Here is a 9,625-nt window from a genome sequence, read left to right on the forward strand (position 1 = left end):
CACGCCTTTAATCCCAGCACTCGGGAGGCAGAGGCAGGCGGATCTCTGTGAGTTCGAGGCCAGCCTGGGCTACCAAGTGAGTCCCAGGAAAGGCGCAAAGCTACACAGAGAAACTCTGTCTCGAAACCCCCCCCCAAAATAAAATAAAATAAAATAAAATTACATTGCATTTATTTGTATGCATGTGCATATACCCACCAGGGCATCCAGGTGGGGGTCAGAGGACAGAGTTACTTCTCTTTTTCACCACGGGGGTCCGTGGGATTTGAACTCAGGTCGGCAGATGAGTGTCAGCTGGTGCTGCTACCTGCTGAGCCACTCATCAACCCCTCCTTTACTTTTGAAACAAAGTCTCATGTAGCCCAGGTTGGCCTCAAACTCCCCTCCCCCTGCTTCCATCTGTCAGGGGCTGGGATTACAGGCATGGGCTGCCACACCCAGTTAAAAGTTCTCTTTACAGAAGAACTCTTGGGGCCTTAATACTCTGTGGTGGGTTACAAATGTCAAGGAAGTGCCAGGACTTAGAAGCCATCAGGATGCCCTTAAGAGGTTAGTAAGTAGTGGGCAGTTTGTCCAGACAGTTATTTAGCACTCAAAGACTTGAGCCATTAAGGCTTGAAAGGGCAAGGCTGAATTGAAGCTCAAATGCATTTTACAGAGTTAGAGATCCACTGGGAAGGCTCCATGGCTGTATGAGGGCCGAGGGAAGGAAAAGTCTGCAGACACTGGAGGGATCAGTGGTGCCAGGAGCTTAACAGGAACGGGCTGGATGGACAGACCTTTCAGAGCAAGACAGCTCCTCTGTGTGGTCCTGTAACAGCGGTCATCGTCACACCTGTCAAAGCCTGTAGACTCTGCAGCACCAGTGTGAACCCCAGCAGACTGTGAGTGTGGAAAGTGATGATGCCTCCGTGGGGGGTTGACAGCTGTGACAGATGTGCCTCCTGGGTGCAGGGTGCTCTAGATAGGGGAGACCCTGTCGGGAGAGGCTGGGGGAACTGTCTGTGCCTTCTGATCACTTTAGCTGTGACCTTATGTGGGAGTTTGAATGTAATTGACCTCATAAGCTCATAGGGAGTGGCATTATTAGGAGGTGTGACTTTGATGGAGTGGGTGTGGCCTTGTTGAAGGAAGTGTGCCACTGTGGAGGCGGGCTTTGAGGTCTCCTACGCTCAAGCTATGCTCAGTGTAGACACAGTTCACTTCCTGTTGCCTGTGGATCAAGATGTAGGACTCTCAGCTCCTTCTCCAGCACCATGTCTGCCTGCATGAGGCCATGTCCTGCCATGATGATAATGGACTAAACCTCTGAAAGTGTAAGCCAGCCCCAATTAAATGTTTTCCCTAATAAGAGTTGCTGTGGTCATGGTGTCTCTCATCACAGCAATAGACACCCTAACTAAGCCACCCTAACACTGTCTTAAAAATAAAAGGAGGCTGCAGAGGTGTCTCCACGGCTTAGAGCACTTGTTACTTTTGATCTTCATCACCCACAGAGTGGCTCAGAACAGTCCCTTACTTTAGTTCCCAGGGATCTGATGCCCTCTTTTGGCCTCCTTGGGCAAAACATGAGTTGTGTGTGTGTATGTGTGTGTGTTGTGTGTGTGTGTTGTGTGTGTATGTGTATGGTTGTGTGTGTGTATGTGGTGTGTGTGTGTGGTGTGTGTGTGTGGTGTGTGTGTATGTGTGTGTGTGTGGTGTGTGTGTGTGGTTGTGTGTGTGTATGTGTGTGTGTGTCTGTGTGTGTTTCTGTGTGTGTGTGTGTGTTGTGTGTTGTGTGTGTATGTGTATGGTTGTGTGTGTGTGTGTTGTGTGTGTATGTGTATGGTTGTGTGTGTGTGTGTTGTGTGTGTATGTGTATGGTTGTGTGTGTGTATGTGGTGTGTGTGTGTGTGTGTGTGTTTCTGTGTGTGTCTGTGTGTCTGTGTGTCTGTGTCTGTTGTGTCTGGATGTGGTTTAAGGCCTAAAACACCATCCCTGGTCCCTTTTTCTTTTACATGGGAGAAAGGATAGTGTCTCTAATGGGGGACAGAAGAAACATCTTTTGTTTTGTGGAAAAAGGCAGAGCATGGTGGGACAGGGACCAGAAAGCAGGGAGCAATGTGGGGCACTGTCTTTGGCTGCTCCCCTTTTCTCAAAATAAGTAGCATAGCTGTCAGAGTGGGTGAGAAAGGCGCTATGAGGCGTCTTCCACAACTTTCCACAGCCACCGTGTGACTTGGGTACCACCGTCCCTGCTCTGCAGATGAGAAAACAATAGGGATGGGGTAACTGGCCAGGAAGGGCAGGACTGGTGTTTGGAAGGGTCTCAGGATGGGACACATCCCCTGTGTGGCGATTTGTCCCCTCCAACCTCACAGTTAAAGCTAGTTACCAGTGTGCAGATACTAAAATGTTAAGGTCTTAGCTGAGCCAGTGCCTGGTGGCACACATCTTTAATCCCAGTGCTCGGGAGGCAGAGGCAGGCAGATCTTTGTGAGTTCAGGGCCAACCTGGTCTATAGAGCTAGTTCCAGGATAGCCAGGGCTACACAGAGAAACCCTGCCTGGAGGAGTGGGGGTGGGGGAAGAAGGTCTTAGCTGGACTTTGGGTGAAGAAGGTTTGGATACAAGAGGTTTAGCTACAGGAAGTTGCTCATAGGACCTAGTGAGATTGGATTGTGTTGAAGCAGAAGCCACAGTAGAAGGCCTCAGTTGACCCAGGCCAATCCTGAGAGTTGTCCCATATTGAGATGGGGGCCAGGTCTTTATACCTCCTCACTGGCCAGTCACAGGGCACAGGCTGTCCCCAGGGAGAAGGGACAACCATGGGCCAGGCTCTTCCCTTTAGCCGAGGGCAATACCCAGAGGAGGAACTGAGCTGTGACCCCACATCTACTAGGTGTACTAAAAGTGCCCAAGCCCTGGCAGGGCAGTCCCAGGCACTCCCAGCATCCCCTGCGGTCCTTCTCTAGCTGTGGGAAGTCTCTGCTCTGGTAACTGTTCATTCTGCTTGGGGAAGGTTCCAAGGGCCGGGCCAATGACAAGCTACAGCACCGTGGTGGCGCTGTCTCTCCCTGTCAGCACTGGGTAGGGAGGGGATAGCAGAGACACCCACACACAGACTTCTGCCCAATCATAACAGCCCTTCCTCAGAAACCTCTGTGGACAGTGAGGCTTTGCTTCAGGCTTGCTCTGGAGACTGGGGGCCGGTTATTCCAGCAGCAGGATGGGCCCTGTTCGGCTGGCCACGGGCACCTGAGGAAGTGGGCAGCCCTAGCTGAAGTCATGGGGTTTGCAGGCTCCAGTGGGATGGTGAGGCCTGATGTGTAAACCCACAACACTTCGGCCTATCACCGGGTGTGGCAGTGGGTGGTTCTGGAGGAGATGGGTTCTCCCTGGGGAGTGGGGCTGAGCACCACACAGTGGCCAGTCTTCGAGTGTAAACTTTTCCACAGAAGGCTCTCCAGCCTCGGAGGTACTTCATGGTACTTCAACTACATATTTTTATGGCCTTTATTATTATTTTATCTTACTGTTAGTTAATTAATTAACTTATTTTTAAGAGAGGGTCTTACCATGTAGCTCTGGCTGCTCTTGAACTCAGAGATCTGTCTGTCTCCACTTCCAGAATACTAGAATTAAAGGTGTGCATTATGACAGTTGGCCTTTTTATTTATTTATTTTTACTTTTTTAAAGGTTTATTATTTCATTTTATGTGTGTGAGTGTTTTGCCTGCATGTATGTCTGTGCACCACGTGCCCGTGGAGAGGCAGAAGGTTGGCTCCCTTGGACCTGGAGTTACGGGTGGTCAGGAGCCTCCATGTGGGTGCAAGCCTTTTGTCCCAGCACTTGGGAGAGAGACACAGGAGGAACAGGGGTTCAAGGCCAGCCTGAGCTACAAGTAAAAAGAGCATGCAGTTAGACTCTGGGGACCCAGGCCTGGTGAGGCTTGGGAGGCCCCAGTACATTGGGGTGCAGAAGCTCTGACCTCACTAACCACAGGCACTCTGCTGTCCAGTCCAGCTTCTGAACAGAGCCTTGAAATAGAAAGGGGTGGGTTCTGGAAGTGGGTAGAGCCAGTCCTGAGGCGTTTCTGGAAGATGGAGGCTGAGGTAAACCAGTTCATCCTGGATTGCAATCTATAGTTCAGTCAGAGGGTCTCTGTTGCTAACTCACCATTTTAGACAGGAGACTGGCCTCAGTTTCCCTTTCCGTAAATCTGATGCTATGTTCTCTTGTACCTTGGGGGGCTGCTGGGAGGACAAAGGAAACTGTCCCTCTGAGGCTGTCGCAGGAGGCTGGCAGGGTGAGTCACCGCTGCAGCCGGTGTCCTCCTGAGCTCTACAGGAGCCAGGCTCACAGGCAGCAAAATCACTCCTCACAGCAGGCTGGATGTGCCAGGCCACCTGGGGCTCTATCTAGTTGTGTGATGATGTGTCTACTGGGGCTGGATGAGGGTGCTGGGATCACACCCCTGCTGCAGACATTTCCCTGGAGGCCCCCAGGTTCCCCAGATCCACAGAGCAGTGGGTCCCCGACATGTTGTGTGGCAGAATCAGCAGCATCCAGACCACAGTTCCCTGGGTCAAGCGGATATAACGTGGACAGGCCCTCCAGAAAACGCCTCAGCAATCCCTACTGAAGTCACACACACACACACACACACACACACACACACACACACACACGCATACAGGCAACACACTCATACACACAAAATAAATAAATCATTAGAAGTAAAATGTTAGGAAAGTAAACTAAAAGCAGAAACACAGCTGGGGCCCCCGAGATGGCTCAGCAGGTGAAGACACTTGCAGACAAGCCTGAAGACTTTGTCCCCGGGAGGGACCCACACGCTAGAAGGAGAGAACCTGACCTGGGCACATTGTCTCCTGACCTCCGCGTGTGTGCTGTGGCACTCGCTGGGTTGTCTAGGCTGACCTTGAATTTTTTATCCTCCAGCCTTCGCTGTGTGCTGGTGTTACAGACGTGAGCCACTGTGCCCAGCTATACAGAACGTACGTGATTCAACAACAGTTTAAAGCAGGCGTGTAGCCGGGTATGAGGCATGGTGGCTCCCAGCTTTAATGCCAGCACTCAGGAGGCAGAGGCAGGAGGATCTCTGTGAGTTCTAGGCCGTCCAGGGCAACATAGTTAGACCCTGTCTCAAAAAAAAAAGCAAGAAAATGAGCATCCGGACTGGAGAGACGACTCCGCGGTTGAAAGCACCGGCTGCCCTTGCCAGGGATCTGTCCCCAGCCCCCACACCAGGCGGCTCCGACAGCCTGGCACTTCATCTCCAAGGGGGATGACACTCTCCCACCCTCCCTGGGCATCCACACACACTGGACATAGACACACAGAAACGTAATAAAAATTAATACTTTTTAGCAGGGCTGTGGTGGTGCACACTTGGGAGGCAGAAGCAGGTGGATCTCTGAGTTCAAGGCCAGCCTGGTCTACAGAGCAAGACCCTATCTCAAAAAAAAAAATAAAAAATAAAAAACAATAAAAATCATTGTAGCTGGATGGTTGGGCACTCGCAAGGCCCTGGCTTCCACCCCCAGCTCTGCAAAACTAAACCCAAAAACAAGCAGGAAAGGAGCTTGAATAGACATTTCTCCTGAGAAGACACGCAGATGGCCCGTGAAACAGAGTCCAAGGTCAGTAATCGCTAGCAAAATGCAAATCAAGTCCACAACAAGATGCCACTTCACACTCACTGGTAACGGCCATTAGCCTAAAAATAGAAAATGGCCATTGTTGGAGAGGATGTTGCAAAACTGGGACCCTGTGCCTTGCATGGGACTAGAAAGCCGCACAGCCATCGGGGTGGGCGAGCAGCTGGTCCTCCGTGTGATCCAGGAATTTAAATCTTTGTTTTCAGTTCAATTTCTGGGTACTGAAAACTTTAAGCACCTCAAAGACTCCTTTTAAAGAGAGACTCGTAGATACTGGGCCCAAAGTGCCGTTGTTCCCAACAGCTAAAGGGTAAAAGTAGCTCTGCTGTTCCTTAGCAGATGAACGGATCAACAGAACCTGGTGTGCACATACCATGGAATAGTACCGAGCCCTGACAAGGCTGATACGTGTTACTGCATGGGTGACGTGGAAGACACTGTGCTAAGTGAAAGAAGCATGAGGTCCTGAGTTCAAGTTCCCAGCACCCACCTTTCAAGGCCAGGCGTGGCCAGGGCTCCTTGGTGAGCTGGAGAGATGATTCAGCCATCAAGGACACCTATTCTTGTTTTGTTTTGGTTTTGTTTTTTTGTCTTTTCAGGACAGGGTTTCTCTGTGTATCCCTGGCTGTCCTGGAACTTGTTCTGTAGCCCAGGCTGGCCTCAAACTCAGAGATCCGCCTGCCTGTGCCTCCTGAGTGCTGGGATTAAAAGTGTGGGCCACTACCGGCTCAACTTGCTTTTTTAGTTTTTGTTTTGAGACAGGGTCTCATTGAGTTAATCCAGTCTGGCTTTGATCTCTCTGTAGCCCAGGCATCAACTAGCCATCCTCCTGCCTCACCTCCCAAGCTGTGATGGCAGGCCTGAGCCTCAGCAGCAGCCTGTTGTGTGTGCTTTAACAAGTCCCCTCTTCTGCTGAAAAGCTTTGGCCACATCAGTCTGGGATTAGTTGCTCCCAGGGGACAGTTGGCAATGTCTGCATGTTTTTAACATGCCTGTAGGTGGCTAGTTCCTGGTAGAGGGAGGCCAGAAATGTTGCTCAGGTCCCATAGTGCCAGGACAGCCCCATGTGTCAGCCAGTGCTGAGTCAAGAAACTTTTCTGGAAACCAATCTCTGTGTGTGTGTGCCCCCTGTACTCCACACTACCCGTGTGTGTGTGTGTGTGTGTGTGTGTGTGTGTGTGTGCAACCTTGCTGGAGACCAGTCTGTGTGTGTGCCCCCTGTCACCCCCATATGTGACTTGCCCTGAAGAGGGAACCAGGCTCTCCTGCACACATGCTAAGCACATGCATACCACTGAGCCACACCCTGGTGCCCTCTCCCACATGCAGTGGGGACCCTGGTCAGGAAGGCAGCGGAGGAAGGGGCGCAGACATTTACTTCCGCGTTTGAGTTGGATGTCCCGCCTGTCTTTCCACACTGTCCCCTTGCAAGAGCAGAAATAGCAGAGTAGTTGAAACAGCGGAGATAGATGTAGGAGTTGCAGGTCTCAGGGTGTCTGGGGGGCGGCATGATCGAAGGCACAGCCCCCAGTCCTCTCCTCCTGGGGGCAGGCTGGGCTCAGTTTGCCTCGTGTTACTGCTCATGCTGTTTTTTTTTTTTTTTTTTTTTTTGTTTGTTTGTTTTTTTGGTTTTTCGAGACAGGGTTTCTCTGTGTAGCTTTGCGCCTTTCCTGAACTCGCTTTGGAGACCAGGCTGGCCTCGAACTCACAGAGATCCACCTGGCTCTGCCTCCCGAGTGCTGGGATTAAAGGCGTGCGCCACCACCGCCCGGCTGCTCATGCTGTTTTTACAGGAGCAGGGGAGTGTCATCTCTAAATATAGCACATGACCATGGAGGCTGCTGCATCATCCCTAAGTGTGAGTTTTATACCGTTGGGGGATCGTGATTTTTTGTTTTTTGTTTTTGTTTTCCTTTTTGTCAAAGAACTGAGTCTCTGCCCTGTCACAACAGAGGAGACTAGAGTGTGATGTGCAGGAATGTGCCTTGGGCTCCATCAGGCCTGGCATTGGACATGTTTGCACTTTCCCCTCCCTCCCCTCCCCTCCCTTCCCTTCCCCTCCCTCCCCTTCCCTTCCCCCCTCCCTTCCCCTCCCTTCCCTCCCCTCCCCTCCCTTCCTCTCCCTCCCCTCCCTCCCCTCCCCTCCCTTCCTCTCCCTCCCCTCCTCTCCCTCCCCTCCCCTCCCCTCCCTTTTTTCCCCTCCCCCTCCCTCCCCTCCCTTCCCTTCCCCTCCCTCCTCTCCCTCCCCTCCCCCCTCCCCTCCCTTCCTCTCTCTCCCCTCCCTCCCCTCCCCTCCCTTCCTCTCCCTCCCCTCCTCTCCCTCCCCTCCCCTCCCCTCCCTTTTCTCCCCTCCCCCTCCCTCCCCTCCCTTCCCTTCCCCTCCCTCCTCTCCCTCCCCTCCCCCTCCCCTCCCCCCTCCCCTCCCCCCTCCCCTCCCCTCCCTTTTCTTCCCTCCCCCCCTCCCCTCCCTCCCCTTCCCCTCCCTCCTCTCCCTCCCCTCCCCCTCCTCCCCCTCCATCTCCTCCCCTCTCTCTCCTCCCCTCCCCTCCCCTCCCCTCCCTCCCCTCCCCTTCCCTCCCCTCCCTTCCCCTCCCTCCCCTCCCCCCTCCCTTCCTTTTCTTCTTTCGCTCTTTGGTTGTGAACTTTAGCCTTTAATGGCTGAGGAGGCCGCCCCCAGCCTTTATTTTTTTAAACTCCTTTTGAGAAAGGGTCTTATATAGCCCAGGCTAGCCTTGGATTCACTATGTAGCCAAGGATGACTTTGAATTTCTGATCCTCCTGCCTCTGTCTCCTAAGTACCCCTGTTTTGTTGGGGTGCTGGAGGTGGAAGCCAGGGCTTCATGTATGCTAGGCCAGCACTCGGCCAGGTGAGCCACACCCAGGCTGTGTCCATGTGCTCCGGTGGTTCCTCTTAGTGCTGTCCCTTTGACTTCGTGGTGCAGGAAGGTCCAGTTGGTAGCCAAAACTGTGGTATTAAGGAAACTGGGGATTGACTTTGTTTGAGACAGGGTCTCATTATATAGCCCTGGCTGTCTTAGAACTCACTTTGTAGACCAGGCTGGCCTTGAACTCAGATTCTCCTGCCTCTGCCTCCCCAGTGACTTCAATGTATATTTTAATATTTACTCTCTCGTCACTTTGGTGTCTTTATTTTTTCAGGTGAATTATAGAAAACCTACCCAGAGTCTAAAGCCCTGAATGCTGATTTAAATACTTCTCCCATACTGTGAGAAGCTTGGAGACAAGGCGGTAACAACGTGATAATTGTTACTTCAACTCACAATTTAGAGAATTCCCCAGCAGCCTAGCCTGTCATCTTACCCCACACCCTTACTCTCCACCTTGCTGGGAAGCATTTCTCCTGTTCCTCAGGTTCCAGGGCCTCCTCCAGCCGCTGTCCTCGGGCAGGCCTGCTTCTGACCCTCGGTGTCCTTCACTGAGACCCTACCCTAAGTCACCGACGGGTGGGTGACAGGCTTTTCTTTCAGCCGGTTCTGTGGAGTCCCACAGTGTCTTCTGAGCAGCCACGGTTGTCTGTTTTCCATTAGACAAGGTGCCGCCATTCACACCCCGCGTTTTCTGGTTCTCCAGAACCCGCTGAGGTGTGCTCCATGGTGTTGGCAGTTTTATCAGTTTGGGTGTTTGTTTTGTATCCTCTTTCTGAACGATTCTTCAGCTCTCGCCTCCTCCCTCTTTCTGGACTAGGACAACATACACTTGGATCTCTAGTGATGGTCACACAGCCTCTTGAGGTTCTGACCATTCCCCTTCCCAAAGCCCATTTTCTCTCCGTTGTTCAGACTGAATATTTTCTTTCTTTCTTTTCTTTTATTTTAAGAGTCTCTCTCTCTCTTTAAAATTTATTTATTTAGTATACATTGTTCTGCCTGCATGTATGTATGTATGCCTGCAGGCCAGAAGAAGGCACCAGATCTCATTACAGATGGTTGTGGGCCACTGTG

This window comes from Peromyscus eremicus, chromosome 16_21 (genome assembly GCF_949786415.1).
Source record: "Peromyscus eremicus chromosome 16_21, PerEre_H2_v1, whole genome shotgun sequence".
NCBI classification, from domain to species: domain Eukaryota; kingdom Metazoa; phylum Chordata; class Mammalia; order Rodentia; family Cricetidae; genus Peromyscus; species Peromyscus eremicus.